General features: G+C 50.7%; 1 protein-coding gene across 1 annotated transcript in view; it reads right to left on the bottom strand.

Annotated features, from left to right (window-relative positions):
* The window catches only part of angel1 (angel homolog 1 (Drosophila)), a 41,454-nt gene that overhangs the window by 7,824 nt on the left and 27,173 nt on the right, over positions 1-6,457 (bottom strand). The window lies entirely within an intron of this gene.

Below are 6,457 nucleotides of genomic sequence, written 5' to 3'. Positions count from 1 at the left end.
CTACAATTAGCCATACATATTTGAATGCATTCATTTTCTGCAGCAACACAATAAGAACATTTTTTTTTTTTTTTTTTTTTTGCTTTAAAAACCTTAATTGAAGATGTCTGCACTAATCTTGCGCATGTGCATCAAACCCGGAATTTCGGAAAATCAACCACGTCTTCAGCGCTGGAAAATTTGAATCATTTTAGCCAATCGGTTCATTCGGACGGTTCATTTCAATGAACCGATTTGCAACCGAGTCATCACTCAAAAGGGTTCCAAAGTTATCGTGAGGAATTTTACTTTCATTATTTTGTCATAAAATTCTTTTTTAACACTCTGTTTGTTCATTACTAGGCTCCATCGCTGCGTTGTTGAATGATGGACACATACTGTATTTTTCAGACTACAAGTCGCACCTGAGTATAAGTCGCATTTATTTAAAACCAAGAACCAAGATAAAACATTACCATCTACAGCTGCGAGAGAGCGCTCTATGTCTTCAGTATAGACTACAGGAGCACTGAGCACTGTAGACGGTAATGTTTTATATTGGTTAATTTCTCTTGGTTCATTTCTCTCGGTTCTTGTCAAAGTAATTTCAATAAGTCTCACCTGACTATAAGTCGCAGGACCAGCCAAACTATGAAAAAAGGTGCGTCCTATAGCCCGGAAAATACGGTAACTCAGTTTAGTATAACTGTGATTCTTACGGCTACTGGAGAGTTCACATGTAGTTTTTTTTAGACCAATCACTTCTGTATGTGTCTTTACGTCCTAAATGTACAATTGTGATTCATATATAACTAAGAACAAAGAATGTATAACCAAATATGCTATTGGCAATTAAAGTGTCACATTTTATGAACAAACAACACTCAGAACATTTTACTCCAAACGTTTTAACAATCTCTTAGTAGTTCACTAGATATACTTTGGATTTGGTTTCGAGATTCTGCCTGAGCGAGTCACGTAAATTTTATTTTATTTTTTTCCTTTTGGCAGGTACAGTGGATTCCAATTTTAACTCAGAGTCAGTAGCAGTCACTTGTGCACTTGAGTGATTGGAAAGGAAACGTCTTGGTTACGTATGTAACCCTCGTTCCCTGAAGGAGGGAACGGAGACGTTACGAATGGGATCTCGCCCGAGAGCCCAATCACCTTCAAGTGGTACAAAATGAGCCAATGGTACACAAAGTACCTTGGTCTGCGGAATTTGCATCGCAAGCTCCGCCCCGCATAGCGGGTATATAAGGAGCAACGCGAGCAACTTGCATTCAAGTCTTCACTGAGGAGCCGAGCCAGTGACCCGGCCGTTCAGCGGAACAGCGATGTGGCAAGGGGACGTAACGTTCCCTTTCAGTCGGTCACGTTCGACGTTACGAATGGGGTCCCTTACAAAACGCCACATGGCTGTCTTCCAGCGACCCATGTGAGTGATAGCACCCTGTCGTGAGGCCAGCACGAGTGAGGGCCTATAGCTCGCACAGAATACACTGGGTAGCATATTCCTGCTGGACATATGCTAGCAGGCTGCCTGCCCGTGGGAGGACTTACAGAAGGCAGGTATCTACCAAAGTGGTGATACATAAGAACTCTGAGGTACCCAGCCCGCAGGGTGGAAGTTTCAACAACAAGAGCTGGCAAGGGGCTTGCCAAGGGAAAGACACATGCTGCAGAGAGACTTACTGTGGACATACACACGTGGGATTACCTAGAAAGGGGAATCACGACACATGGAGGCACCTAGTCCCACACATGGCTGACCAAGGGGCATGTACGCAAGAGTTGGACATCAACAGTGCTGGAGGAACCCAGGGTTCTGACTGAGGAACTCACCTTAGGGGAATAGCGCACGCATCCAGTCCGCGGAGTGCAATGGCACAGCAAGCGGATTGACACCGAGCAGGTCCTTACTGGCCCGAAGGGGTGAATACCCGGGAGGACACGGGCTCTACACGGAGATTATAAAATCTTGCGAATGTGTTAGGTGTCGCCCAGCCCGCAGCTCTACAGATGTCTGCTAGCGAGGCGCCATGCGCCAGGGCCCAGGAGGAAGCTACGCTCCTAGTTGAGTGAGCTCTCACCCCTAGGAAGCATGGCAGGTCTCGAGCCTGATAAGCCAGGACAATAGCATCCACTATCCAGTGGGATAACCTCTGCTTGGAGACAGCCTTTCCCTTCTCCTGGCCTCCGTAACAGACAAAGAGCTGGTCTGAGGTCCTCAGACCTTCAATAACACGACTTAGGTGCCCTTGAGCAAGGCATCGAACCCCCAACTGCTCCCCGGGCGCCACAGCATAAATGGCTGCCCACTGCTCCGGGTGTGTGCTCACAGTGTGTGTGTGTGTGTGTTCACTGCTCTGTGTGTGTGCATTTCGGATGGGTTAAATGCAGAGCACAAATTCTGAGTATGGGTCACCATACTTGGCTGAATGTCACTTCACATAGACCTTTAGGGTGGAAGGAGACAGCCTTCATTCCAACCCCTCCTGAAGAAAGGAAAGCACTGACCCAATCGGGCATTTCCAGGGGTTCTCACGCCATGAAGAACACCAAGTGATGAAGAGGTTCCACTTCAAAGCATAGTCATGTCTGGTGGACATGGCTCTAGCTGAAGTGATGGTAGCTACCACCTGTGGTGGCAAGGTACCTGAACTTTCTGTGACCCGTCCAGAACCCACACATGTAGTTTCCACAGATCGGGACGTGGGTGCCAGAGGGTGCCCCATCTCTGAGAAAGAAGGTCCTTCCTCAGAGGAATTGGCCAGGGAGGGGCTGTCGCGAGGAGTACAAGTTCGGGGAACCAGGTCCGGCTGGGCCAGAAAGGCGCAACCATGAGGACCTGCTCCTCGTCCTCCCTGATCTTGCACAACGTCTGTGCAAGAAGGCTCACTGGGGAAACGCATACTTGCGCCGGCCCAGTGGCCAGCTGTGTGCCAGGGCGTCCGTGCCGAGGGTCCCCTCGGTCAGGGAGTAAAACAACTGGCAGTGGGAATTTTCTGGAGAGGCAAACAGACAAAACTTCGGACGAATGCGTTTGAAAATGCGTTTGGGCGTTAGCATCTTGAACGGGAGTCTGTGCAGAGCTTGGTTCAAGGCACGCAGGTCCAGGATTGGCTGTAAACCCACCTGTCTTCTTGGGTACTATGAAGTAAGGGCTTTAAAAGCAGGACTACATGTCGACTGGAGGGACCGGCTCTATCGCGCCCTTTGCCAGCAGGGTCGCGACCTCTGCGCGCATGACAGGGGCATCTTTGCCCACCATCGTGCGTGGACACCCCGAAACCTGGGGGGACGCTGGGCGAACTGAGCCTGAGCGTCTGGATGAGTCCGTAGCCGAGCCTGAGCATCCGGATGAGCCAGCAGGAAGGCCTGGGGAGCTCTAGCCAGGCTCCCAGGAACCAAACCAGCGGGGTCAAGGGGACTACAGGCGTACCCACAGTGGGGCAGCGTGGTGGAGCAGACAGCCCCGGCATGGGAGGTATAGCATCCCTTAGCGGGGGCGGAGTGCAGGCACTCGTCTGACTCCAAGTGGCAAAGAGGGCATGAGAAGGTGAAGCGTTCTTGAGCCGTCTTTGCATGGAAACTGGCAAGGGGAGAGGAGAACGAGAGCGGCGAGGAAGCACATCGCCAGCTGTCGTTCATGGCCTCTTGGGACCCGAAGGTAGAGGAAACAGCTCTTTTAGTGAAGGTTTGGTTACCACCGGCCGCAGGGCCAGTGGCGGAACAAAAAGAAAACGAGAACAAAGGATTCTCCCCCAGCCCTCCTCCGGGGGAAGGAGTGGTCCTGCTACCATCTCCTGATGAGCTGACGTCTCCAACTCCGGGTCGCCCATCTCAGGAACGCCGCTTGGCCTGGCGTTTGGCAGGTTTAGGGGCAGAGACGGGTTGCGCCGCCCTTCTGCGGCCATCTCTTCGCTGTGGCCGGGGTGAAGGCTGCTGCTGTGGCCGAGCGGGAGTGGAGGAGGCCGCAGGGGGGCGCCCTCTGTGACGAGCAGGCTGAGGTTGCGCCGGCAGCGGGGTGGAAGCAGCAGCGGGCCGCCGGGGCAGGATGTGTCTGATGGCCTCAGACTGCTTCTGGGCGGCAGAGAACTGCTGGGCAAAGCTCTCTACCGCGTCGCCGAAGAGGCCATCCTTGGAGACCATCCTTGGAGACCCTGGGTTAGCACCGCCCTCGTGCAGCTGCCGGAGCAGCTTGGCCTGATAGACCTGAAGTGAGGCCATGGCATGCAGGGCAGAAGTGGCCTGGCCCGCAGCTCTGTAAGCCTTGGCCACAAGCGTGGATGAGAACTTACAGGCCTTGGAGGGCAGCTTGGGACCACCACACCAAGCGGAGGCACTCTGTGGACACAGTTGCATCGCAACAGAACGCTCCACAGGGGGAATCCCAGCATACCCCTTGGCCACCCCGCCATTGAGGGCAGTGAAGGCGGAGGAAGAACCAGAATGGTTTTGGGCAGTTAAAGGTGCCTTCCATGAACTAGTTACTTCCTGGTGCACTTCCGGGAAGAAAGGAACCAGAGGGGAGTGCTGGTGATCCGCATGAGCAGCCCCCAGGATCCAATCATCCAGCCTTGAGCGCTCGGGGCAGGGTGGAGGATTCCACTCAAGCCCGGGAAAGCACAGCCGTCCGCTCAGGATCGGACTCGGACAACGCAGCCGAACCCTCATCTCCCGAGGACTCAAGCCCCCCTTGTGGTGCGGCGATCGACATACGGACCTCTTCGCGAGCCCCAAATGAAATGTCAGGAGCCTGAGAGGGTCCAGCAAACCCAACTGGGAACTCAACCGGCTGCGGCGTATGTGAGGGGGGTGTGGCCCGAGGAGGTTCGCTCATCGGGGAAGCCCACACGGTAACCCTCAGATCACCCTGGCCACCAGCTGAAGTAGCCCTCTTACGAGAAGAAGAGCTAGAACGGGGTGTGGCAGAGGGGACTCTATACCTTTTAAGGTAATCGAGTCTCGATCTCAACGCCGAGATGGTCATGTCCCCGCAATGAGAACATGAGCCATCCATGAACGCAGTCTCAGTGTGCTGGAAGCCCAGACACATGACACAGTGATCGTGACCATCACGAGGAGCGATATATCGACCGCAACCAGAAGCACACAGGCGAAATGACATCTTTAAAAAGATGCAAATCAGCCCGTATCTCTTTTGTGATAGAAATTGTCTCTTTTAGAGGTGTTGAAGCACTCAGGGGAATGCGGGAGCTGTCGCAGGAAACCCAGACGAACCACTGAATCACGCCGTCACACCAACACTAGCTCTTGCTTGTAAACACTCCGGTGATTGCAGCAAGCGATGTGCTCGGCTCCGAAGCGAAAGCTTGAATGCGAGTTGCTCGCGTTGCTCCTTATATACCAGCTCTGCGGGGCGGAGCTCGCGATGCAAATGCTGCAGACCAAGGTACTTTGTGTACCATTGGCTCGTTTTGTACCACTCGAAGGTGATTGGGCTCTCGGGTGAGATCCCAGGACAAGATAATGTTGACCATTCCATTCAAATTGATCAGTTGCAACAATTGACCAGCGAAGTTCTGGAGTATCATGTAGCTTCAGTGGTCCCTTTTGTTGGTGCTGTGTGATACCATTGCAAACCGAACATGAAGCACACTCCTTCTCAATGTCCTTGTTCATTGAAGGCCAAAACACTACACCTTGTGCTCTGCGTTTTGGCTGTGTGCTCTTCCAACTCAAGATGAGCCTTGATGGCGAGATGTGCTCAACAGATGTTCTACATGTGTCAAATGTTGTATTGTCAAACATTATTAGTATTATCATGAGCTCAAAAGCATTCCCAAAACGTATTCTGCGTGGACGTACTTGGGTGCGTAACATTATTAAGTTACACAGATGCTTTAAATGTGTCATCTTTATAAATCATCATAATAATTATTAACTGATTAAAATAATGCTAAACTCTATTATTTTAAAATGTAATAAAACTGCCCCAATCTCAGTTTTACCAAACCATACAGCAGGTCTAGTGATACAGACGCTTAACAAATCGGTTCGACCGGTTCATTAAAATGAGTCGTTCATGAATCGGTCATCACACTCAGTGTCGTGTAATGGGATCCATGCTTCGGTAAGCCGGTGGTCCGGAGCGTACACCGAAAATTCAATGACTGATATATAAACACTTTCTTTATTGGTTTCTTTATTATCATTCATGGTCCATGAAGAGACTTTACCATCCAAACATTCTTTATAGTATATATATAAAAAAGTTTTTTTAGACTATTGAAATGTTCTTCACATTAAGAACACATGGTTCTGACCACTGAAAAGGTTCTTGGGGAACCAAAAATTATCCACTGAGACTGAATCAAGGAGGCAAACAGACCAGCCAGGTCTAAATATCAGGGTCTGTCATTAATAAAAATGAATGAGATGTTATTGTCCAGCTGTTAACTCTTCTTTAACCGTGTAGATAAAGTACCAAGTGTGCCTATGTTCCAGCCCA

Source organism: Carassius auratus, chromosome 42 (assembly GCF_003368295.1).
Source record: "Carassius auratus strain Wakin chromosome 42, ASM336829v1, whole genome shotgun sequence".
Classification (NCBI taxonomy): Eukaryota; Metazoa; Chordata; class Actinopteri; order Cypriniformes; family Cyprinidae; genus Carassius; species Carassius auratus.
Note: the sequence above shows the minus strand (reverse complement) of the source record. Positions and strands in the feature narration are given on the sequence as shown.